This window comes from Arvicola amphibius, chromosome 1 (genome assembly GCF_903992535.2).
Source record: "Arvicola amphibius chromosome 1, mArvAmp1.2, whole genome shotgun sequence".
Classification (NCBI taxonomy): Eukaryota; Metazoa; Chordata; class Mammalia; order Rodentia; family Cricetidae; genus Arvicola; species Arvicola amphibius.
In genome coordinates, this window is record NC_052047.1 from 165,432,953 (window position 1) to 165,459,384 (window position 26,432).

At 46.5% G+C, this 26,432-nt stretch overlaps 1 protein-coding gene across 4 annotated transcripts in view; it reads right to left on the minus strand.

Moving 5' to 3' along the window:
• The window catches only part of Tjp2 (tight junction protein 2), a 116,016-nt gene that overhangs the window by 46,041 nt on the left and 43,543 nt on the right, over positions 1-26,432 (minus strand). The gene's annotated exons all lie outside the window — the stretch shown is intronic.

Consider the following 26,432-nt stretch of genomic DNA (forward strand, 5'->3'; position numbering starts at 1 on the left):
GATAAAGACATGACAAAGGGCTCTCTGTCCTTGCTTCTTTGTGTAGTTTTGGATTCCGAACAGAAGGATGCCCGGGCTTGCAACCCGAGGCAGATTTTCAGGAGTGTGCTGTCACCGCTGAGGGTCTTGTCAACAGGCTGAGCTGTTGGCAAGAGAAGAATGTGCCACATGGGTTGTTTGACACTGGGACAGATCTAAATTTGGACCACATCATGGTTACAATACAGGAGACGATTGGAATGCCAAAAAGTTAGTTTAAGGGTTCGGTTTTGTCTCTTTATTTTTAATCTCTGTAAAGATTTATTTATATTATTTTTGATGTGTAGTAGAATGTTTCATCTGCATCCATATCTGTGCACCAGATATATGCCTGGCCATGCCCGTGAAGGCTAGAAAGGGGCATAAGAACCAGAGCTACAGACCTTTGTCAGCTACTGGGTGGGTGCTGGGAACTGAAGTCAGGTCCTATGGAAGAGCAGCCAGTGCTCGCATTAGCCGAGCCATCTCTCCAGGCTCCAAGAGGTTGGCTGTAAAGTCATAAACCTGAGTACAATTCGTAAGCATTGGATGTGCTATGCTCTTTCCCACCTCTAACCCCGAGGGCTAGCAGCAGTCACAAATGAAGCAAGTCCCGCAGCCGGGGAGAACTGCAGAGACCAGCTTTGGAAACAGCAGAACAGCCACAGCCTATTCCCACTGGCACACCAGAAGGACACTGACAGGAAGGCTGCCTCCAGGCAAAGGTCCTGAGTCTCAGAAGCACCTTCCATAGATTCCTAATGTCCACATTTATAGTCAAGAAACACTCGCTACACAGCAGCCGTACACTGCTAGATAAACAACTCTTGAGTCATTCCCCTAAGGCAGTCCCAGTCAGTGGGGCAGTGGGAAGTGTGAGCAAATTATTCTAACCCAGTGTAAGTGCAAAAAAAAAAAACGAGGGAAACACAACGCTCATTCATTCAACATACACTCTCCCAGTACCAGCCGGATGGCAGAGTCTTCCAGAACACTGAGGGATATGCACCAAATGTCCTTCCCTCGGAGGGGAGGAAGGCTTTAGCACAGGAAGCAATGCAACTCTCTCTTGCTCTCTACTGGCATCTGGATTTTATTTTGAGACAGGATTTGAATATGTATCCCCAGGCTGGTTTAGAACTATGTTCCTGCACCTGCTTCTTTCCCACAAGCTGGAATCATATGCATGGCCACCAAGTGCCAGGAATGCTACAGATATGGAAGTGGAAAGAATTAATCATAAGTAAGTCTGAATAGCTGTCCACAGAAAGACCAGCAGGTGGGTACAAAGACTCTGAGGTAGAAAATCAGCTCCGTGATTGGCTGTGGGAGGTAGACCACCATAAGAGCAGGTACATAAGTGAACCAGGAGAACAGGTGATGGGAACCTCCTCCAGCCAATGGCCTTTGTTAATGTAAGATGTAAGAGTTGATTAATAAGAATCCTGAGCTAATAGGCCAATCCGTTTATAATTAATGCAGGCCTCTGTGTGTTTCTTTGGGACAGAAACCTCTGACAACAAGCAGGCTCGCGTGTTATGGGAGGGAGCTGGAGCAGAGGGAGGCATGTACCAAGCACAGGAGGCACCCTCTCCCCCAAGTTTACAGGAGCTCCTGGCTGAAGGAGGACAAACCAGTCCAGCAGAAAAGCATTCTACGTGGAGGGAACATCACGTTCTGGTCCAGGCGCATGAACCTGTAAGGGTGTGTTCAAGATGCTGGGGAGCACACTGTTTAATACATGTTCTCTGCTTGGGAGCCTCAAGAATATGTATCTACCCATGGGAACAGGCCATGAGGTGGTTACAAAGGCTGGGAGGGAAGGCGGGCACCGGTACTGAGCAAAGCACCACACCTGAGGGCTTTTACACAGACTCTCAACAAATGGCTTTGCCCCGTGGGTTAGCTGCACCTGTACCCCTTCCATAGTCAGGAAAGCTGAGGCAGAAGGCTTTTCATGGTACACTTTTTCTTTGCGGGGAGTGTCAAGAATCAGAACCTCAAACAAACAGTCAACTTTGTCTACCTGGGAGGAAACCTCAGTTCGAAGGAGGGATCTGTTTCAGACGTCAAGAGGCGGATAGAACAGCGAGGGCTGCATTCCAGGTACTAGGAAAGGTTTGGTCAGCAAGAGACATAACGACAACAAAATCACAAGTATACGAGACACTTGTCTTGAGCTGCCTTCTTTGTAACTCCAAAACCTGGACAATAAAACACTTCTCAGAATAGCGGCTGAATGTGTTTGAGATAGCATGTCTCAGGAGGATTCTAGGAGACTCATGAAGAGACAGGCTGTGCAATGAGGACATTAAGAAACAGCATCTCCATCTGCAGAAGGAAGTAAACTACAGAATATGACAGTGGTGCTTGAGAGACTTTGGACCTTGTTATGAGAATGAGTGATGACGGCAGATACCCGAAGATAGCACTGCTTGGAGGAGTGCACGGGATAAGGCAAAGAGGAAGGCCCCCCCAAAACGCTGAATAGACAACATAAAGGAAGACTGTGGAACCTTGGGTATGACAATAGCACAAACATCTAGGACTACCCAGGTTAGGAACAACTGGAGAACTGCCATAAACGGGCTGCCCATGCATGGTTAAGCATTGGCAGGAGTTAAATGAAATGAATGTCTCAGACATTTTGTTTAAATCTGAGGATCAGAGCATATAGAACTAGCCAACTAGCTAGCCACGAGGCCAGGCAGTGGTGGCACACACCTTTAATGCCAGCACGCAGGAGGCAGAGGTAGGTGGATCTGTGAGTTCAAGACCACCCTGGGCTACATTAAGATTGAATGTGTCTAAAAGAGAAGCAGAGCTCACACAAAGGTGGTCGATCCCAGCACTTGGGATCACACACCTTTAATCCCAGCACTAGGGAGGTGGAGACAGGCGTGATATGGCTGGGTGGAGAGAGGAATATAAGGTGGGAGGGAACAGGAGCTCAGGGCAGTCGGTCTGAAGCATCCATTAAGTGGCGGTGGCCATAGCTTTGTGCATGAAGATCATCAGGAAGCCAACCGCAATCCCAGGAGGGGAGCTTGTCAACAGCCTGCTGCCACAGTCCACCACCCTCTAACGGGGACACTTGCGGTTTCCTAGAACCCAAGGCCACCAGTCTCAGTGACAAGTACTGCTAAGGCTCTGCTCACACGCAGGGCACGGCACCTCACAGACCATCATCCCAGGACTCAGGAGGTTGGGGCAGCAAGGCTTCTGAGGGCTCAAGGCCTACAAAATGAGATCGTCTCGAAAATAAACCCTCTGTTGACAAGATACAATTTCGAAACACTTGTCAAATAAATCAACACACACACACACACACACACACACAAGATAAAATCTTCAACTACTTTTCATCCTACCATGAGGGTTTTTTTGGGGGGGCTGAAGAGGAAGAACAAACTAGTTCCATTTAATAAGGAAAACACAGTATTTAACTCTTTTCTTCTGTATCTCTTAGACAGCAGTTCACAGGGAACATGGCTTCCCCCCTCAGGTGCCTTCCCACTGGACCTCAGGATGAGCTTCTCCGGGCTTGGGGTGAGCCAGCTGCTGCTGCAGGCCCTTTCTCGTTCCTTCCTTCTTCCTCTTGTTATTTTCCTTCACCCATTTTTAGAAGCTATTGCAATTCTGAGTGCTTCCTATGCTTAGTCTGCACCTTAATGTTCTTGGCCAGAATCGTGCCCTTAACTTGGTTTGTTTACAATGTCAAGAGTGGAGTGGGTGACACTGTAGACTCTTCCAATTTTGCCACAGTGACCTCTGTAGGGTGTCACTCTCTGAACAATGCCCAGTCCCTCCATGGCCACAGGAACAGCCTTTTTGGAGAACTGCATGTGTGGCCAAAGGACCAATTCCATGTTTTCATAGAGGAGCAGAGTATATAAAGGGGCACACGGAAGATGGCAGCTGGCCAAGTGGAGCAAAGTCTTCAAAGCCAGTCTCAAGAAGACAGCAAGTTCTATTTCTAATAATAACATTAAAGAAGGGTTTCTGATGGGTTCCTAGCATGAATGGGCATTTCTAACCAACTGCTAAGACACACTAGTTATGAAGTTTTTGTTTTTTTGTATTTTTGGGGTTTTTTGCTGTTGTTTTTTTTTTTTTTTTTTTTTTTTTTTTTGGTTTTTCGAGACAGGGTTTCTCTGTGGCTATGGAGTCTGTCCTGGAACTAGCTCTTGTAGACCAGACACTGGCCTGGAACTCACAGAGATCTGTCTGCCTCTGCCTCCTGAGTGCTGGGATTAAAGGTGTGCGCCACCACAACCCAGCTTGTTTGTTTGTTTGGAGACAGGGTTTCTCTGTGTAACCCTAGCTGTCCAGAAACTTACTGTGTAGACCAGGCTGGCCCAGAGATCTGCCTGCTTCTTCCTCCCAAGAGCTGGGATTAAAAGCATGCACCACCACCTCCCAGCTGAACTTTTTGTTTTTAACCCAAACATATATTTACCTCAGGTAAACATTTTGGGGTACATTTAAGTAACAAAGAATTAGGACAAGATGACAGAAGGTTTGAGGACACACTGGGGCCCAATTACTAAGTTTTAACATAGCACACTTTTTTAAAAGGTTAGGGGCTAAGAGTGCTTCTGTTTCTTCAAAGGAGCCAAGTTCAGTTCCCAGAATCCTCCTGGAGGGTTCACAACTTCAGCTACAGGGGACCCAATGCCCTCTTCTGATCACTGAGTGCACATGCACAGACACATACACAAAAATAAATAAAATTAGATGCATGGAGGGAGAGCTATTAACTTAGATTCCAGAACAGACTTCTAAAGCCATCCACGATGGTTCAGGCTTATACTCCCAACACCTGGGCAGCTAAGGCAAAAGGATCAGAAGTCCAAGATGTGGCTGGGATGTGTGTTAAGTTTGAGGTCAGCTGGGTCACATGAGACTCTGTCTCCCAAACAACATCAACAGCAAACAAACCTCCCCCAGACTTCCAGCCAGGACTTCTCCTTCAGACACCTGTAAACTTAGTGCCCGCACACGACAGTGCTGTGCACTCTGCAGGCATCGCACGCACCTGGCTGCTCCATCTTTAGGCTATGACCGACCCAGAGCCCACACACAGTGGCACGGGTGCTCCACTTTCAGATGAGGCTCAAGATCCTGACCCTTGCACAGCTGAGACTGGATGAGACGGTGCTTGGGCAAAGTTTGCTCGATGCCCACTGCATAGGAAGTGACCTCCATAACAACCCCATCACACACAGCACTGCACAGCTGTGTGTGGCAACTACAACCAGGCTAGAAAAGTCTGCCTGATTCTTCTCGTAAGAGTACTATGATTAATCAGGAACACAAAAGAACTGAAATAAGCACACGCACGCATGCACGCATATAGAAATGATGTTCCTAAAAGCATTATATCTAGAAACAGACTAGTGGACACTACCAAAATGTGCACAAGTAATGGCCAGACACACAAGTATTACACTCTTATCACAAACCGCTCCCTGGGCATAGGAAGTAAGGACATAACCACATGCTACAATGCAGAAAAACTTTCTTTTCCTTTTTTTCTTGTTCTTTTCTCTTTTTTTTTTTTTTTGTACTTTTTTTCGAGACAGGGTTTCTTTGTAGCTTTGGAGCCTATCCTGGAACTAGCTCTTGTAGACCAGGCTGGCCTCAAACTCACAGAGATCTGCCTGCCTCTGCCTCCCGAGTGCTGGGATTAAAGGTGTGCGCCACCACTGCCAGGCAAGAAACTTTCAATAATAAGTAGAGCATGCAAAAGGATGAACCATATGATTCCATTTGCATCAGAAGTCAAGAACAGCTGCTGCCTAAAGAGTGACTATTAATGGGCCGTGTGTGTGTGTGTGTGTGTGTGTGTGTGTGTGTGTGTGTGTGTGTGTGTGGTGTGATGGCTATACAACTGTGAATGTAATAGGAGCTGTTAACTGTGTAATTTGGATTATCAGGTGAATTAACTATATCACAAAAAATGGCTTTTATTCAACAAGAAATCACAAGGTATGGTTGTGCACAGCTGTAATTCTAGCACTTGGGAGCTAGAGACAAGAGATCAGGAGTTCAAGGCCAGCCTCAGCTACACAGCACATCTGAGGCCAGTCTTATCTACATGAGACTCTGTCCCGAAGCAAAACAACTATGTCTCCTAGATTGCACAACTGGAAAGCAGGGTCTCAACCCAGGCTCTGATGTGCCCTGAGCCAGGCTCTCACCGTTCCTTTGCCTGTTTTGGCATCATCCAATCCCCCTCCTCTAAAGTTGTCGTGAGACACTCATTAGACGGGGCGTGGACTGGATTCAGGATATCCAATGGGTTGTACAGAAAGGACACCTAATCCAGGAGCCTGTGTTCAATCAGTAAAGCGCTTGCCACGTAAGCTCGAGGACCCAAGTGCCATCCTCAGACCCCATATAAGAAAGTCAGGTGTGGTGGCATAGTCTGTAACCCAGGACTAGGAAAGTGGAGACCAGGCAATCTAGCCTGCTCAACGAGCTCCAGGTGAGACCGGGGCTCAAGAAACAAGGTAGAAAGCTCCTCATGAGCCATTCTCGGTCAGAGTTGTCTTCTGGCGTATGCACATACACACTCCTCCCCAAACACACACACACACACACACACACACACACACACCCCACACACACACAAGTAAAGGGACTTGGTGGCAGGCGTGTATATAAAAGATGGAAGGGACGGAACCCAGGTCAAGGGGCCACACGGCCTGTCTGTTTTCCCCTAAAGAAGCTACCGCTTCTACCAAATGCCCACTATGGCCTAAAAATTCTACTGGTGACCAGTTCCTGGCCTTCAGACCCAGGAGTCCCATGACTGTTTAGGGTGAGGCCCCATAATAGGAAACTGGTGACAGTCTAGATCCACATCAGCAAATATCCCATTTTAATCAAGAGAGAGAGAGAGAGAGAGAGAGAGAGAGAGAGAGAGAGAGAGAGAGAGAGAGAAATACATTTAAGACCTCTGTGTTCACAGCTCTCCTACACTAAGCTGCAAGGCATAATTTAAACAGACCGCCTTTATTTGTAATTACAAAGAAGCCATTAATGAGCCCCAAAGGAAGGTGCTAATTTGGCAACAAAGACACAGCCCTGTCTAACCTGTGATTTTCAGTCTGACTCAGGCCATTTATCGAAACACAGCTTCGCTTTAAAAAACAGCAAACACACATACAAACCGCCACCCCATAATAGATATAAAAGATAAAGAAAATTATAAACTGCTTTGTCAAAAGGCAGGTTCAAACACTACCCATGGGAACTGCTTTGCAGGGCTGGCCTGGTATGACACACACAAGGTAAACTGATCTTCCCAGATCTGCGGCACCATCAGAGGATGGCTCACACAGAAAAGAGACACCGTGTGCTTCTGCCCTTTACCGGTGAGCCTGGCTAAGGCTGCAAGGCTGATGCCCGCAACAGACATACCTTCCCTACTGGAGAAGAGAGCCAGGAACCTTGAGAGCCCATCCTTAGACTGCAGCACCAACAGCTGGAAGCTGCCAGACATGCAGAATCCCCAACCTGCCCTGGGCTGATGGAGGGCCATCAGTGCCCCTGCACAGCATGCTAACACTGGGGAACTCAGTGCTCAACAGTCTTTGCACCCAATAATTCTCTGCTTTGTCAACATTCCAGAGTTGTATTGTCACCATGGAGACCACTGACCTCATGGGACCACTATGACCAGGAGACTGAAAGTCTAATTTTATTTAATTTTAATTAGTTAAAAAAACGTTAGAAAGCTATGCTTACTGCAAAGTGTTGACCATACCCCTAACAGTGGCTTAAGTGGTTTCTCATGCTTTACTATTAAAACATACACTACGAAGGCTGGAAAGGTGGCTCAGCACTGGAAGCACTCAGACTCGGAAGGAGCAGTCTTCTGCTCCTCCAGAAGACTCGGTTTCAGCTGCCAGCAGCTCACAACTATCTATAACTCCAGTTCCAGGGCATCCGACACCCTCTTTGGGCCTCCAGAGGCACCGGGCAGACACAAAGTACACACATATACATGCAGTCAAATACACATGCATAGAAAGCCAACCTGTGCAAAAATGTAACATATCCTAGAGTGAACGGATTCTCACCATGCCCCACACATGTGGTACACACATATAATGCAGACAAAACAATCATACACATAGAATAAAATAAGTCTAGCATCTGGTCACCCAGACAGTCTTTGCCTGAGAGATTTTACAGACAGGTGCCATCGTTTTTGTTTTTTGTTTTCCCATTCTAAGTTACATTTTATTATCGAGACCCTTCAGGGCTGGCAACAAAAATCAGACAGAAAGAGCACATGACCTTTAGAGCCTAAGAAGAAACCTCTCCTTTTTGTGGAATTCGCCATTTATCAGAAACCTGGCAAGGGCCACTGCCGGGTCACTGCTGTAAAATCCACTAGGGGGCGCGGTAATGCAGTACCAAACACAAGTTCGAAAATAATTAGAAATTAGAAATGAGTACACTAAAAGATCTCACAAGATCCAAGGTCAGATTCCCAAATAGTAAGAGGAAAATGAGAATGACTGTTGTCCATGCACATCCACGCAAAAAGTATTCCAGTAGAATAAGAGTTATTACAAGGGTTCCTCCAAGACAATCAGGAGTGATCAGACTCTTCAGCCCCATCCTTCTCTTCCTCTACAGGGCAAGGCCGAGACCCAGCACCCACCCTACCCTGTGGCCACCTGATCTCAGCTCCAGTCAGGACGCTCAACCAGGAGAACCCAGACTTCATACTAGGCGAGTGCTTCTGATTGGGACATCATACCCATCCCTTGTCGTGAAATTCGTCACTAAGAATGATTCAGTCGGGGAATAATCAACAAAATGGGATACTTGGAACATCTCTGAGTGGCACTGAGTGGTGGTGTCAGGGGGCTGGAACCTTGTAAAAGGGAACCTACCCCCATCACTTGGAAGGACCTGGGTCTTAGAGATGAGGTATGATGTAACCCGTTTCCAGGGGCATGGGGTATGTTGATGAAAACTTCATCTTGCAGTACAGTCTTAGAGGAGCCAGGAAAGCCTGGACGAGCTACCAAACCACAACTGCATTAAGTACCTGCAGTCCCTGGTACAGCAGCAACAGACATGCATTGCAGAGCTGAAAAGAGCATCAGCAGAACACAAAGCACCATCTGTCAGAGCAGAAGCGAGACATCCAGCTGCTGAAGAGGTACAGATGTGCAACCTTCCAAAATTGGAGGAAACGTGAATACAAGATCCTTGAATGACCCGCTGGGAAGATCAGACTTGACGCTGTGCTGTGGGCTGTAAGCAAGCACTCCCCAGTGGAGAGTGGCTGCCTGGCCTCTCCTGTCAACGCTATGGTTGGAAATGCCCACAAACGCAGCTGGTCCCCAGGGTCTGGCCGCACTGGAGATAAGGCCACTGCAAGAACAATGTGAGCAAGAACATCCCCAGCCTGCGGACTATTGCACTGACGGCCTATGAGAACTTAGGGTGCAGGAACCAGGGCTTGTCATGATATCAGACACAGTGTGGAGGAGATACAAGAGCGTGTAACTGGCTATCAGGAAGTGGTGGCAAAACCCATCACTCCAGCAGCTGAGCCCTGAACTCTCCCTTCTATCCTTATGCTATGGCTTGGAATTGAGATTGAGACACATCCGTTCTGTCCTGGCAGAAAAGGCCTTGGAGCAGCTGACCTTCCTCATCCTTAGGGTATGTGTTCCAAGACTCCAGGTGGATGCCTGAAACTCCCGACAGCACTAAATTTAAAAATAATGTTTCTTCCTCTCCAGCCACAGTGAACATTGATGATAAAATATAATTTCTAAATTAAGGAACAGCAAGAAATTACAACTCCTAATAATCAAATGGAACTATTTAAAATATAATAATAATAATAATAAGTACACTGCAATAAAGATTTTATTCAAGACTAATTTCTTTCCTGAATTTTCCATTACATACTTTCAGATACCAGACTTCAGGTAACTGAAACCAGAGAAAGCCAGACACACAGAGTGTACGCTACTCCAAGGAACAGATGAGCGTCTCAAACATGACCACTTCAAATTTAACCATTTAGGGAAAGAGAAGCGGCTCAATGGGTAAAGCACTTGTGGCAGAAATTTAGGACCTATGTCTGGATCCCTAGAAGCCACACAAAGCCAGATGTGGGAGTGTGTGTTTACAATCCCAGAGCTCCTAGGTGAGAGGCAGAGGTGTGAGAACTCCCAGAAGCCCGTGAGTCAGCTAACCTGGTGTGTACAGCATTGAGCAAGTGAGACCCTACCTCAAATCAAAAGCAGGTGGAAGGTGAAGACCGACGCCCACGGCTGCCCTCTAATCTCCGGGAACACACTGCGGCATGCGCACAAGCACACACATGTCCATGCCAGCCCTGATCTCCAGGAACACGCCATGGCATGTGCACGAGCACACACGTGTCCACGCCAGCCCTGATCTCCAGGAACACGCTGTGGCATGAGCACGAGCACACACGTGTCCACACCAGCCCTGATCTCCAGGAACACACTGTGGCATGTGTACGAGCACACATGTGTCCACACCAGCCCTGATCTCCAGGAACACGCTGTGGCATGAGCACGACCACACACGTGTCCACACTAGCCCTGATCTCCAGGAACACACTGTGGCATGCATACTAGCACACACATGCAAGCATACACATTTTTTAAAAATTAAAATTAAATTAGAATTTAATCATGCAAAAACAGGAGAATGTTTCTTACGCAGTGGACAGGAAAATAAAGCAGATGAGTCCAGCGTGGTACACATCTTTGATACCAGGACTCAGGAAGCAGAGGCAGGTGAATCTTTGAGTATGAGGCCAGCTTGGCCTACAAAGTGAGTTCTAGGACAGCTGGGACTACACAGAGAAACCCTGTCTTGAAAAACAAAACCAAATCCATTCTTAAGCCAGGGCTACACAAAGACACTCTGCATCAAATAAATAAATATAAAATCAAATCATTGGACTTGATTAATTTGGCCAGGTAGTAGTGGTGTATAGCCTGGTCTACAAAGTGAGTTTCAAGATAGTCAGAGCTGTTACACAGAGAAACCCTGTCTCTGTCTCAAAACAAAAACAAAACAAAAAAAGAAGAGAGAAAGAGAAAACAGAAGAAAGACAAGTGGCAGGCTATGGTTTGGAGTTCCTGGGAGACATCTATCTATGTGACTCAGTAAGAGCTCACCTTTAAGAGGACCGCACAGGCCCCTCTCCCTGCCTCAAGTCCCCAGCTGCCTTCCTGCCTCCTCTCTCTCTCTTCCACCTTCAACAAACATCTGTTCGAGGGGGCAGCCTAAGTGATAATCCTGTCCTCAAAGGTTTTGTTTATGCACCTGTCTAATTATCAAGAGATAAAGTCTCAGTGGGTGGATAATCCACTGAAATTAGGTGAGCTCACTTTGGGTGACAATGCAAGTTTTGGGTTATTTTGCCCATAAACTAAAATCTAAACTATTTACGGCTTCTAAACACATACAGCAAGGGAAGGCTGACTGGGATCAAAATCTTCCTTTAGACAATCCTCCAAGTAGATCATTAACTATGGTCAGGAGCAGTAGTAACTACACAGGAGTTGGGCAAGACACACTGAGCTGTGGAAGAATTTAAAAAAAAAAAAAAACTGTCCTAAAAATTTTTCTAGCCGGGCAGTGGTGATGCACGCCTTTAATCCCAGCACACAGAGGCAGGCAGGTCTTTATGAGTTCGAGGCCAGCCTGGTCTACAAGAACTAGTTCCAGGACAGGCTCCAAAGCTACAGAGAAACCCTGTCTAGAAAAACAAAACAAACAAACAAATTACTTCTATATGCATTCAGACGTAATACCCACACTCCTAGAAATCAACAGAGAATATGCATCCTTTTGACATTGACACACAGAACTCTTATTTATAAAATGCCTACCTGAATACTATACAACTGTATTACCAAAAATAATAACAGTAAGTAAAAACAGATCTTGGTAGGTTAGTCACTGGGCATGCACAGAGCCCCAGGTTCCACTCCCAGTACCAATTAAACCTAATGTGTGGTCAGGGCCTGTCATCCCAGCACACAGGAAGTTCTGGGTCATTCTCAGCTACAAAGTTAGAAGCCCTCCTGAGACAGAGATGCAAGGAGGGCATCTTATAATGTATTAAATATGTCTACAATTTATGAGGGGCTGCATTCACAGGTACACTGGGCTGAAGGCTGAATGTGCCAAGTGGAGCTTCTCCCCGCCCCCACCTCCTTCCAGCCTGAGAGTGAGAAGCAGCAGAAGCTGGTGGAATCGAGTTGACCTGCAGGTTTCAAATGAAGCCCGGCTCACATTCCTTCCGGTAATACGCGTCAACCAAGTGTTCGCTGTTCCTGAGCCTCAGCTTCCAGGCCTATAAAACACACTCAACCCCTCCTTCCCAATCATCTGGGAGAATTCAGTGAGGTCTGAACCAAGATCTAAGCCCCAAGATCTCCTGCCCCAGCTTCACCAGCAGAAACACGCAACCAAATGCAGTGTCAGCACCAAGCACGAACAGCGAGTGACTCACCGTCCTGCAGGTATCTGAGGAGACATCTTATGCAGAGTTCTGTCCAAGGCTTGGTCACCGAGCTGAAATGAACCTGTCTCCAATGAACACTGCAGCATCTGTGGAAACCAGGACTCGGACCTGTCTGCGAGCTTCACTCTTGCGCATTTTAGATTTGACACCCCAGAGATGCCAGGACAAACAATCCCTGAGCCTCCTGCAAGGTGCTTCTTAGGAACTGGGGAGAGAAGGTTTGTGGGGTGGGAGTGGGGGTTGACCTAGATCCAAGCACCACCACGTAATAGGCCAGAAAGATGCATTCTTATTGGTCAATTTTTTTTAAAGAGAGAGAAGGGAAGAGAAGTTGGGGAAGGAGAGCAGTGGGGGAGGGGGAGAGGCCCCAGTCCTTAGCATCTGGGTTCTCCTTTCTCTTCCTTCATTTCCTGAGCAGTAGCTATGCTACATCTACCCTCCCCCGACACACCCACAATCCCTCCTAATGTAAAAGCAAACCTCCGATATTAAGTGGATCCAGTGGGGCGTCAGACCCTCACTTAAATCACCCGGCTCAGGAATGGAAAAGAGTACTGGAGAGAGAGTTGAAAGGACTGGCTCCTCTGACAGAGAAGAACCTGCTCTTGTGGGTTCCCGACACCCACCTGGCAGCTTACAACCCCCTATATCTTCAGTGCCAGGGGATCCAGCACCCTCTTCTGAATGCCACAGACTCCTAGACACATGTGATACACACACACATACACTCAAGCACACACGCATACACCTCAAATATATTTTTAAGAAACCTCTCTGATCTGACATATGCACACATTTCCAAGGACACTTAACGTTTATGCTTTGAGGACATTTTTGTAATCTACCACTTCGAAGAGCTGGTTATATATAGTCAACCTCTCCCCCAATCAAAGGGCTTCTGTTGCTTACACTGTGAATGCAATAGCCAGGTGGGAACAGTCGAGACCAAGAGGCAGACAGGGATGACAGCTTCCCACTCTGTAACATGTCAACCCATAAATCACTACACTAAGTCCAAAGCCAAAAGCATAAGCCTGAGAACTGTCGGGAAGGATGTGCTACGCTGTTTTCTTAGGACAGTTCATTGCTGGGACGTGATCCAACTGGGCCAGCCCTGACATTTATCCTTCAAATCACACTCCAGATGATGCAGGTGGCTGTGAGCGGTGACCTGGAGCTGGCAGAGTTCCCCACACAGCCAATCCTCTTAACTAAAATGCCATCTCTCCAGCCCGGTGATCCAGACCCAGAGCCGAGTGTTTTTAGTGAGGGGATGAACGCAGAATAAATGGATGTTCTTTAGCTCCTTCCTATTTAGACACCTGAGAGTCTTCTGGGTGTTACACAGATGACAGTGTCCTCTATGTTACAGGTGGCACACAAGCATGGCCTACGTATGTTTTCTGGACAACTGAGCATAAACATGACATGTAGAAATTTGGCACTGACCAAGTCTAATTTATTTTTAACTCAGTTCTGTTTGCTCACATTTTTTCAGCAGAAAAGCCCTGCGAGAAACTTATCTTTGAACAGCAGATGCGTAGTTCCCAACAGAGAACAAGTTGTAGGACCTAAGGACAGAGTCTCAGCTGCCTTTCTTAAGTTCCTGACTTTTGGACAGTGAGTACCAGTCAAACAGGCAATTTATTTATTATAAATAAATAAATACTGTGCTACACAAAAAATATATAAAACAACAGGACAAATCCCTCTTCAATTTATAACACTGAGCCTAAATATTTATAGATATGTTCTAGGTCAACACACATACACACACACACAGAGAGAGAGAGAGAGAGAGAGAGAGAGAGAGAGAGAGAGAGAGAGAGAGAGAGAGAGAGAGAGAGAGAGAGAGAGAGAGAGAGAGAGCGCATAAGCAAGCTAGAGACACAGCACAGTAGTAGAACACTTCCCTAGCATGCACGAGGCCTAGAGTCTCATGCACAGCAAATATGGAAATAAAATGCCAATATGTATTTAAGCTCCCGCATGGGGAGGGGGTGCAGAGGGGAGGGAATGAGGTCACTGCCCAGAAGTTTCCCTCCACTCTCCACACACTGAGCCCCTTTGTTCATTGTTCCGGGCACTGTAAACTGTTTGGGCATCCATTGTGAGCTCTGGCTGACTCAAAGTCTGGAGGGAGAAAAAGAGAGAAAGAGAGATAAAATGGGACTCTGTCAATATAGTGCTGGCACTTTCAGATCCACACAAGCTCTGCAAATAGCCAGCTTGTTCTGCTCAGCCCAGGGCTGGAGCAAAGTTACGGACCCTGGCTTACCGCTGAACTTAGATTGTCTGATCTCCATGGATCACTTCCAGTTCCTCGGAAGAAGCAGTACTGTGGACAGAAGCCTCAGACGGTATTTGGTGAGTCATGTGACCACTGTTTCCCACCAACCTTAAATGAGTAATGGACAATAAGGGGTAAAGGAGGCAAGAGTGGCAGAGAAGATAATTTGAAAGGGGAAGAAAGAAATGAACAAGTCTTCTCCAGCAGTGAAAGAGGACATTGCCAAAGGGACTAAGGATATTTCAAGCAATCCAATACACTTACATCGTATAAACAAGCTCAAATGACTGGGGCTATTACTGCCCGCATTTTTCATAGACTATTCTATCAGCATGAGAGCCGAAGCACTAACTGGGATAAAAATGCAATCTCTTTCCATTTCATCTGACAAATTCCTAAAGGAGTTAAGGATGGGTGGAGTCCATTATAATAAATCTGATTTATATACTACCTTGTACTTTATACTATCAAATTAGGACTTCAAAGACAATGTACTCACTGGCATCCTTAAGTAAGTTAACAGAATTAAGCCATCGTCTACTTCTTTAACTTGCAAACTTGAAAACCATTATTTCTTTGGTCTTGCTTGATAGCTTGAAACTGCAGACAGCCCAGGCCAACCTCAGGCTCTCAATTCCCAAGTGCTGAGACTGCAGGCTTGATACCACAACCATCCAGTTTTCTTTTCTAGTTCTGGGGATGAACCTAGGGCCTAGTCCATGCCAAACAAGTGCTCCACCACTGAGCTACACCCTCAGACCTTAATGTTATAACTTCCCAAGCTTACTCCTACAGGGAGTACCCAGAGCCAGAAGGGGTGGCACATGTCTGTAGCCCCAAATACAGAATTTGAGACCAGCCTTGGCAAGCTCTAGAGCCACAGAAGGCAGGCCCTCCCAAAGGTAGGACACCTTACGAGGGAGGTAGCTGTTACAGGTCACCCAGACTGTATCAGGTGACTGACTATAAAGTCAAAGGAGAGACCTGGAAGCATGCATTACAGAAACAGTCGTCCTACAAAATGACGGAAATAAGAAATGACAGCCACTTCCACTGCCTGAGTGCCTCATGGCAATCCCAGAGGGCACCCAGGCCCTTCTGGCACGGACCTGTTCTACCAGAGGCCAGACACCTTGAAATCCCTGGCTCAGGAGCCTCTGGCACGAGGAGCACGTAGGACGATCTGAAAGCATGAAGGATAGCAGAAGTCGCCAGTGTTCCCCTTCCCGCACCACCAGCAGCAAGCCAATCTGCCCTGCCAGCTCCCCGTCTCCCACCAGCCTCAGAGCAGCCAAAGCTGAGGAGGTGATCGTGGGGTCTGTGGGGCAAATCTGAACACCGGTGATGGGATTTGGGTTGTTACTCCAAGAGCCTCCCATTGTTGAGGGAGGCAGGCATCCAATATTCTACATTGTCTCTCTCTCACTCCTAGAAATCACTGGAAGAACCTGTCTGCCTGACTAAATATACCCTGACTCACAGGGTGAGCATTCAATGCCCGGTTCACAGATGCAAAGACAGCACATGATAAGAGATAAAGCAAAGAAGTAGCAAGACAAAATAATCCAGAGTCAGGTCTGTGTGACATCAGAGTTACAGACAGACAGTTCACAACATAAGACTTCTACTACTTGGAATTCATGCAAGTATGTTTATGTGCCCAGAACGATGTGGATGGACTTTTTAAAAACATCTTTATTCATAAGAGCAAAATTAAAGAAAAAAAAATCCATCAAAAGAATAAAACACAGGACGTGCATACACATGGAATGATGTTGAGTGTACACACACAGAATGCTACTAAGCAACAAAAAGGACTGGTAAGTTTCATACAACAACACAGAAACACAGATGGATGTCACGGAGATTCCCCGGAAAGAAGTAAGACATAAATGCTGACTTCATTTATAAAAACCTTCCTCAGGTCAAGCAAAGCAAGTGCCTGGAGAGGGGAATCAAAGAAGAGTCCTTGGTGGGGCCAGTTCTATGGTAATACAAAGTGTCCATCTTTCTATCCAAATTGTGATCACACCAGTGACTTCATGGGATTTTGTGATTAGATGGCACAACACAGAACTCGCTGAATAGTGTATCTAAAAACAGCTTAAATGGATAATTTAATATTATATTTTACCTCAATCTAGAAAACTTTAATCTTAGCACCAAGAAACCCCAAACCAAATAAGAACAAGAAAATTAAACCCTTCATTTGAAATTTAAACATATATCTGTATATAAATTACACTTCAACAAAACACCATAAACATGACCACACAGAACGTGTTCGACAATGACGATGCCCACTATAGAGGGCAGGACCTTTCCTGGGTTCTACTGCTCCCCTTTTGGATGTCTTTCTGTATGGAAATAGTCCAGAAACAAATCTTTAAACACTCCAGTTCTTAAGAAAGCTGAGAGTCAGCCAGGCGGTGGTGGCACAGGCCTTCAATCCCAGCACTCGAGCGGCAGAGGCAGGTGGATCTCTGTGAGTTGGAGGCCAGCCTGGTCTACAGAGGGAGTTCCAGGATAGCCAGTGCTACACAGAGAAACCCTACCTCAGGAGTGGGGAGTGGGGAGGTAGGGGTGGGGGCTGAGAGTACCTTGTCTTCCCCCTTCCCAACCCTTCCCTCCCAGAGTCATTTGAGCAGTGTATCTAACTAGTATTTCTCCCAGACCTCAGATTAAAATCTTAATTTAGGGCTACGGGTGTCGCTCTGATGGAGTGCACTTGCCTTACAGGAGCAGAGCCCTGGGTTCTTTTCCAGCCACCCAGAAAGGAAAGAAAACTTCTCCCCACAGAGGCTGTGTGCAGCTCTGGGGGCCTCCTACTCTCCAAGTCTCCTGCTATCTGTTTTGCCCTGGTAACAGTAACATGAGGAGGACAGCAACAGAAGTTTTCAGTTCCATACCTGGGAAGTTTCAGAGAGTGTCGAAGAGGCCACAAATCTCTCTCCCCTCTTAAAACTCACCCAGACACTAACCAGAGCAGCCAGAGGGTGCAAAGCGCTTCCCCTGAAGCCATGCTCAAACACTCTGGTGTGCTTGACTCCAGGCTAAAGCTACAGAGAGCTGGCCTTTCACAGTAGTCAAGGCAAAAGGAAGTCCCCTTCTCAAGCCCCAGAGGAGTCTGGTCTTTGGCCTGGCAGGAAGCAGACCAGAACAAGTCTGCAGCCCCTGCTGTGCTCATCCCGGCAAAAGTTCACTTTGGGAAAAAGTCTATGGCAAAGGACAAGGATGTGGAAAGCTCCGTGTATGTAGCCTGGGAAGGATGGAGAAAACAATGAAGAGAGATTCTCTAGAAGCCCTGTAGAAAGGCTGTAGTGGACAGGACCCAAGTTGAGGTCCCCGAACCCACATCAAGCAGCTCCTAACTGCCAGCTTTAGGGGGATTTAATGCTCCTGGCCTCCATATGGTTACCTAACTCACATGCATACACCCCCACACAGACACACACATAATTAAAATCAAGATAAAATCTGGAAGCTGGAGAGAAGGCTCAGTGATTAAAAGTGTTTCCTGCTCTTCCAGAGGACCTGAGTTCAGTTCCCAACACCCCTATCAGGTACCTCTCCCTGCCTCCAGGGGCACCCACACACATCCACATTAAAAATAAAATAAGTCAAACGTATTTTTTTAAATAATAAGGGCTGGAAATACTGCTCAGTGGTTAAGGGCACTTGCTGCTCTTACAGAGAATCTGGCTTCATTTTCTAGCACCCACAAGGCAGCTCACAACTATCTTTGTAAACTTTAATCCCAGCACTCCAGAGTTAGAGTCAGGAGGATCTCTGTGAGTTCAAAGCCAGTCTGGTCCAGAACAGCCATAACTACGCAACACAGAAAACCTGTCTCGACAAAAAGAAAATCTCATGAGGCGGTGGTGGCACACGCCTTTAATCCCAGCACTCGGAAGGCGGATCTCGGTGAATTCGAGGCCAGCCTGGTCTACAAGAGCTAGTTCCAGGACAGGCTCCAAAGCCACAGAGAAACCCTGTCTCGAAAAACCAAAAAAAAGTCTCTAACTCCAGTTCCAAGGGATGTGACATTCTCTTCTGGCCTCTGAAAGTACCAGGCACAAATGTAGTACACAGATATACAAGAAAGCAAACACTCATACATACGAAACAAAATCAATTTCAGAAATAAACAATTAAAATCTGGAAAGGGGAGGAAAGGGCAGCCTACTAGCCTGCAGAGGCAAGGGAACCTGCAGGTTCTGGGCTAGTACATTATTCAAGCTGCAACTTAGTAACAGCTCTTTCCACGGCCCAGTGGGCTAAGCAACTACCAGGCACCCTGGGAAGCTTGCCTTTAAACAGTATTCCTTAAAATGTCTTTCAGGAAGAAAAGAAGGAAAAGACCCAACGGATCTCTTTTTAAAAGAAAATAAACTCACCCAGAAAAAAAAAAAAATACAGTTGAAAGAGCAAGTGATCCGGAACAAGGAAGTCCCGGTCACTCAGCATGGCCTCTAGGCTCTACACCCAAGCACTGGGAGCCCTCAAAAGCTAAGGACCACAGAAAATTGTTAGCCATCAAAACTAGGTAGACATCAAGGGGCCAGCTAATTAGCACTGCAGCAGATGCTGCATCCATGCCTACCTAAGTCAAGAGTTCTGCAGCTTAAGGTGCCATAGTATCCCACGCCTCTCATCCCAGGACTCAGGAAGTCGAAGCAACACAGTAACAAGTTTCAGGCCAGCCTGAGCTACACACAGCCCCATCTCAACAACAACAGAAAGAGAAGTCCGGGCACAATTCTACAATTTCCGGTAAGACTTTTTTTGCCCACAAACTATCATCCACTCACTGCGTGTAATATAAGGAATTCTCTCTCCTAGGCTCTTTTCCACTAGCTAAGCTATGCTAGCTCATGCCTCCCCACATCAAGTCAATATGATAAATACACAGCGAGTATGACTGATGCCCTGAGCCGTGTCCACTGTGACTCACAGGAGGGCAGGGCTCCCGGCTGATGAGAAGCGACTGTTGGTATGCATGGAGGGTGATAAGGGCCGGAGTAAACAGGGACAGGTGCACACCAGCCAATCCCAAACAGTGGAGCAGCTGACTACAGACTGCAAAGGGCTAAGGAGGAAACACGCTCCCGAAACTGAGCTCATCGGGAAGTCCTTCGGTTTTACTAAGAAACTCCCTCAAATAATCTCCTCACTCTGCTAGGCTGGCTCCTCCAAAGACTTGAGAGCGGCAGATGACTTCTCAGGGAAACATTTATGACTCCTCGGCGGTGAAACTCCACCCAGCCAAGTTCTCAGGTGCTACTGCTATCCTTGTAAGGCAACGTGAAGAAACAGAGAGCTGAACAGAACTAGTTCCTTAGGGCTTGGCTAGGAACAGCTCTCACTCCCTGGGAACAAATTGCTACAGCTGGACGTCAAAAAGCAAGCTGGGGCAATCTGACAAATTTCCTTCTCCTTCCTCCAGAGAACAAAGCCCCTAGAAGGTCCACGCCCTGTAAGTACTAATTGCTACTAGAAAGCATTATCTCCCTGTATTGTGCCAATCTCCTCAAAGACCGAAAACATTCCATCCAGCAGGGGAGCTCCTTAGAAGAGAGGAGGTAAACAACAACAAAAAAGCTTCAAGAACTCCCTAAAACTGACAAGATTGACTAGGCCCCTCCCTGCCCTGTGGCAAAGAAGTCTCTCAGACAAGAGCTGCCTGGAAGACCTTTAGACCAGTTGTGGCACCTGCAAAGGAGACTTCAACCTGCTGAGCTGCCTGCAGGCTGTGCAGTGTGTTCCGCATTCCCAGCTTCTGTGAGCTGTCACCCAAGCTGAGGTGGTCCTTGGTGATGCAGTTGTCTTGGAGTTATTTCTGCTCCTATAAGTAACCCCTCACCCATATTCCTGTAAGTAACACCAATAAAGCTCACTGGGTCACCAAACTGGACTTTGGTGTTGTCTGTACCACTAAAAGCCAGACTGTCAACTATTTGGGGTGAGTAGCTGAGTATGTTTCATTTCTCTGGGGAAAGTTTTGTTGTGGTCACCTTCAACTCCAGGGACTAAAGAATCTGCAACATTATCAAAACTTTCTGTTCTATCATGGCAAAAATGTAACTGGACTTTCATCATCAGTAACCAACGATAGACTAAAAACTGTTACAACCAACAAAAACCAAAGCCCTGGTACCGCCAGGTGTCTCAGCACTGGTTGCTCTTGCGGAAGACCAGGGTTTGGTTCCCAGCACTTATTTCTCGGCTCACAACCACTTCTAAGTCCTGACCCAGAGGACATGACACCCTCTTCGGGCCTCCAAAGGTAGCAGGTACCCATGTGTTGCACAATATGCATGCAGACATAAATAATAAAGAAATATTTTAATAAGTACCTGGCACAGCAGGTACTTAGCATATTCCAGGCCCTGGCTGCCACCCCCAGCGTCCCGAGACAACAAAAGGGATGGGTGGCATTCATTCATAGATGTGTCGAGATTGCATTTTCATCATTAACTCTATCTACTGCTCCCTTATACAGAACGGGAGGAGAAACATACATAGACGCCACACCCTTGAAAGTCTAGTTAGGCTAAACATTGGTCTAAAGTTTAAATAAGCATTATTACAAAACACATCCTACTACGGAACGATGCCAGCCTGCATGGTGTCAAAGACCTGACTTTAACCATTTGGCAGGTACCCTCAACAAATACCTGACTAGATCCAAGTCACTAGCCAACGGCTTGGGGCTTCTCACAAACGGAACTGGCACCACCAGGACACTCGGAGAGAGCTTTGTGATGCAAGCAGAGGGGTCCCCTCTTCATTTTTATCCACCAACCATCAATATGCATCTCAACTGCTAAGCCCAAGCAGGGGATGGTTTGCTACCTCAAGCTTTCTAGTTCCTCTGACATCCTTGTTAGAGCCCTTTTCACAGCTCAATACATGCACCAAAAGCATAAAAATGCGTCCCATCCCCAGCACCATAAAGTGAATTCATTAACTAAAAACCAAAACTCCTCCATTCAACACACTTTTGAAAGACGCTGAGAAGGTAAAGCCGTCCACACGCCAAGCCGTCTGGGGATCTGCATTCTTTAAGCCTCTCTTGATAACAAAGTGATACTCCCCAGAAAAGCCAAAGTCCTTCCTCACTGTCACTCGGCTTTATCACAAAAGAATGGACAACATTTGGTGACCCAACATTTGGCAAAGCGACACCTCCTTGTAGAAAGCAGAAAAGGGGACGAGAATTGGGCCAGATGTTAAGAGAGTCTCACCAGGCACACCATGGACAAAGACAAAGAACGGAGCAGAAACTGGGGGATATACCCATGCTAAAGACAGAGTCCACAGTGCTCAACGCTCCTGGCCTCCTGGCCGCCCAGGATGATTCTGCATGTTCTGCTCCTGAAGGTGCTATGGGGCTATACTCAGAGTTCTCCAGAACCAAGTCACCGGTGTTTTACACAGCTCTGCCAAATCTCACATAGCAAAAGTAGCCACCACACTCCCAGGCCTTCATCCTAACACTACTTAGCATGGTTAAGTTTACACACCTTTTTTGTTTTTGTTTTGTTTTGTTTTGTTTTGTTTTTTTTGAGACATGGTTTCTCTGTGTAGCCCTGGCTGTCCTGGAACTCACTCTGTGGACCAGGCTGGACTCGAACTCACAGAGATCCACCTACATGCTGGGATTAAAGGTGTGCACCACCACCACCTGGTTTACACATCTTCTTAATACAGACTCAGTTCTGCTTGACAATTATTTTTGCCTCGTCCTAAGTAAGCTAGCTAATCTTGAAATAAGTGGCACTGGTGGCTGGTTTTGTTTTTTTTTTTTAATCCCTCACATGACATTAACATAGAACTGAAAACACAGAGTACATCCCTTCCAACAAACTAATTAAAAAGACAGAATTTAATCCCTGTGGAAGACAATTCTTGGCTTGGTTTTGGTGGTGTTGGTGATTGCGTTTATTATGGTACAGGGTCTTATTAGGTTGCCCTGGCTGGCCTAGAATTCACAGAGGCATACCTGCTTCTGCTTCCAGAGTGCTAGGGCTAACAGCATGTGTTACCACACCTGGCTGGGTTCGTTTGCTGTTGTTGTCTTATTACTTAAAAATATAGGGCCAGGTGGTAGCTCACTCCTTTAATCCCAGCACTGGGGAGGCAGAAACACGTGGATCTCTAAAGTCAAGGCCAACCTGGTCTACAGATTATTCCCAGACAGCAGGTGCTACGCAGAGAAACTCTGTCAAAAAAAAAAAAAATAACGTTGGAGAGATGGCTCAGAAGCTGAGTCCTTGCTGCTCTTGAAGAGGACCCAGGTTTGATTCCCAGCCCCAACATAGACACTCACAACCATCTTTAACTACAGTCCCAGGGAACCCAATGTCCCCTTCTGGCACCAGGCAATACATCCATGCAAACACAGCACCATATACATAAATTAATTAATTTTAAAAAATAATTTTCTAAACCAAGCGTGGTGGTGCACCTTTAATCCCAGCACTCAGGAGGCAGAGGCAGGAGGATCTCTGCATTACAAGTAAATAAACAATTTTCTACCTACAAGTTTGTATGCACCACAACTGGGTAAATATGCTAGAAAAAAAAGTATTTAGGAGAGTTAAAGTCCTTATAGTTTTTTGTTTGTTTGTTTTTTCTGAGCTCACAGGTAAATCACCTAGAAGAAGCTTGGGGATAAATGGCCAAAATAACAGGCACCAATCATAAGACAGAAACAAAACAAAAAACAGGATAGAGGCCTGAGGAAGCAACTCTGTATCTGAGTGCTTGCCCAGTGCATGTAAGACCCTAGCCTAAGTTCCCTCCTCTGATCAACAACGTCACTGCCCAGGGATACACTGACTTCCCAGTTCTCTGGAAGTTAGCTTTAAATTCTGAGAAGTACAAGTCTAAACCAGGTAAGAAAGAGCACAGAATTCCAACCCACAGTTCTGCGTGACCCCAAACGCTGCAAGCTTCCTTGATTGCTTTCCTGGGTACCATCCCAAATCAGCACTGGCCATTGTGATCACAGCTGCCAGGCAATCTGTGCTTCACGGCTTTTCCACCACATTACACAGTTCTTTATAATTTATAGCTAATGCCTCCTTAGTCCCTTGCAAAGGTTGCAGGGGCGTGGACTGCTACTAACAAGGCAGGAGGGGGCATCACAAAATTTTCTGTGTAGGTTAAATAAGGGCACTAAATGGTTTTCTATTCTTATCCAATTTGTATAAACTTTGACAAGCTTAGCTCACCAAACTGGTGTTAAGCTGGGCCTCTGAATCTATAACTGGACCAGCTAAGGTGCCAATTCTGCTTCCCTCCATCCAAGACTGTGGAAACCATGCAAAGAACAGCACCAAACCAAAAATCACCTCTACCTCTCAACATCAAAACTGCTGGCCCAAGGTCACTGTGGTCAGAAGTCTTTGCATCCTTGGTTGTTGCTTAGGGTATAATCAATGGGGCGTTTTATTGGGAGTCTTCTCTCAATTGAGAGAAATCTTTAATATGGCCAGGCTGCTTAATGGGATTTGTTTTAGGGATTAGGCAAGGAATTCCCTAATGGCTTAATTAATCTTGGGAGATGTTGAAAGGTTGCATGGTTATTGGTCCTTCCCAATTCCACAGTTGCCCTGTGGCACCCACACCTTCAACCAAGGCCCAACCAAATCGGGATGGCTTCTTAAAACAACTTCTGATGTACACAGAGCCGCAGTGACCTAAAGCGACCCCCACCTAGTTTCAAGAATCCGTCTCCTTCAGAGACAGCCTTCTTAGGAGAGACAATCCTTTGAAAAGAAACAATGGTGGGAAACATGTCATTCCCCCAAGTGCTCCGATGTATTTGGACAAACAGTGCTCACTCGGCACCCAGGAGATGGCTGGTTAGCTGTGATCTGCTGTCAGTGTACAAGGAACCAGATCAAGGGTTAAGTAAATTTAGGCAGAAGTCGCTGTAAATGAATTCCCCAGAGGGCAATGAGATGAATCTGGTCATGTTCCTAAGCAAGCCTCAGAAACAGTACCACTTCCTATGCTGGGAGCAGAGCGGGGTATTAACTATGCAGGCAGCTCCCAGGCAGGTTAGCAGAGTCAGGCCACTATTAGTAAGTTCTGTTATTGACACCCAAGGCCTTCCGAAGAGGTTTCTACAACACTTTCCGCGTCTCAGATTTTTCATTGGCAACTATCCGGCACCTCCTACCTACACAGCTAGGCCTTACCTCCTGTATCAATGCCAAATCCTCCATTTAAAATCCCACACTTAAATTTTGGAACTAATGACCACTGTGTACCTAGCACCCATTCTATATGCCACTGCACTGTGAGGTGGGTGCATGCCCAGCCATTCTCTACAGAGGCTGACATCAGAAAGTGTCTGCACATATGTTCTTTCTTCCCTGAAAGAATCCCCTAAGGGATGCATGCAGAGAGGACAATCCCACCCTTTGTTGCAATTCTAAATAGCAGAACAAGCATGCATCAGTATTAAACATCCCCTCCCTCGGTGCCAGGAATCACGTAAAGCCAGTTCCATCTAAAGCAGTCTACCATGCTGGGGTCACTGGACTCCTGCAAGCAGAAATCCAGTCTTAGCCGATTTATCTCCTCAAAGTGACTGGTACTAACTAGGTGCTCATTAAACGTTAGCTCGGTGGTACTGAAAAGCTGCCACTGGGGATGCCACTCAACAATATACCTGAGATCCTGGATTCAGTCCCCAGTACTACACACACCCAGAGGCAATCATATTCTCTCTCTCTCTCTCTCTCTCTCTCTCTCTCTCTCTCTCTCTCTCTCTCTCTCACACACACACACACACACACACACACACACAGAGTTGTAGTAAATTTTCAAAAGAAAAAAAAAACCCTTCCTTTTATCAATCTTTCCAAGAAGCTCTGTCAAGGGTAAAAATAAAACTCAAAAGTCACTGTTACCTTGATTAAAGCTCCCGTCCCTTCTCTCATCTTCCCAAGACCAGCACCCTGTCCACACTTCTTTAATGGCACCATTGGTCTCTTTATTCCTTGGGCGTTTCCCTCACAAAACTGTGGATGAAACTACACGACTTTTACTTATCTTTGCATTCCCCACGCTGAAGCGGCATTATTCAAGAAAATGTATTGAGTTAGCTAACACATTCTTAACGTAAGCAGGATAGTAAAATGGCACTCTTCCACAAATGCAATTACTACTTACTCATTTCTCAGCTAAAACTACCTCGTCCCAAGTGAACCTGGCAGGGCGGCTCTCCTGGGACAAGTGGACCTGTTTTTTGTTAAGGGATCATGGTCACAGCCAACAGACCACCTAGGAAGCTGCGAGGACATCTCTCCCTCTCTGCTGGGATTCGGCAGGCTGCGGAGGCAAGGGAGTGTGCAGGACAGGGCAGTTTCTGGAGGGGATGACTCCTCACTGGGAACCCCAGGAAAGCCACAACCATTATTACTCAGGTCAGACAGTGGCCAAAGAAGCAACTCAGCCTGCGACCTAAAGCTAAAATAGAAGGGAAGGCTGTATTCCATTACCGAGTCCTGGCAGGTTCCCTCCCAAGTTCTTCACATCTCAAGAATGTGAAAA